Source organism: Penaeus monodon, chromosome 21 (assembly GCF_015228065.2).
Source record: "Penaeus monodon isolate SGIC_2016 chromosome 21, NSTDA_Pmon_1, whole genome shotgun sequence".
Lineage (NCBI taxonomy): Eukaryota > Metazoa > Arthropoda > Malacostraca > Decapoda > Penaeidae > Penaeus > Penaeus monodon.
This window is the reverse complement of record NC_051406.1, coordinates 38491676-38492296: the sequence shown is the minus strand read 5'-3', so window position 1 is coordinate 38492296 and position 621 is coordinate 38491676.

The following is a 621-nucleotide window of genomic DNA, read 5'->3' as shown; positions in this document are numbered from 1 at the left end:
GTAAATGGAGAGTGAACAAAAACGATGCTAAGAAGATATAGCCACAGGAATTATCTACCGATGCGCTTTCTGTTCGTCCTCTGGTCATCGCCACACACAGCTGCTAGAGGTAAATAATCTACACGTGGGTTTCGTAAGGCGCAATTAGAAGGGCGGACTAGCTAAGGAATACCAAAGGGTACAAACACGGGGCACAAGGAAGAGAAGGAGGAGTGGCAGGAAAAGAACTCCATGGAATGTTACATACTTGGAGACATAGCAGATGTTTGTAATGCTAGAGGCGTTTTGGTCCGGTTTGAAGCTTTTGAAGTTTCGAATGAATCCTTAAAAGATGTCCAAATATTAATTCATCTATTTTGAAGGGTCTGCTCATCATATACTCCACTTTCCTGTTGCGTTAATTTGTTTTTCTTTTACTTTTGGAGAATTTACTTATCATTAGTTATCAGTCAATCACTGACGACATTAAATAAGTGACAACTATGGCAAAGCATTATTGCACATTGCAGTCTGAATTCCGTTCTCAGTGATCTTGCGACGTGTCTACTGGGAGTTCTATGGGTCGCACTGGGTGAATAAGCCTTTGTTATGCAGAGCGATATCTTTGTTAGTTTTGGCAGT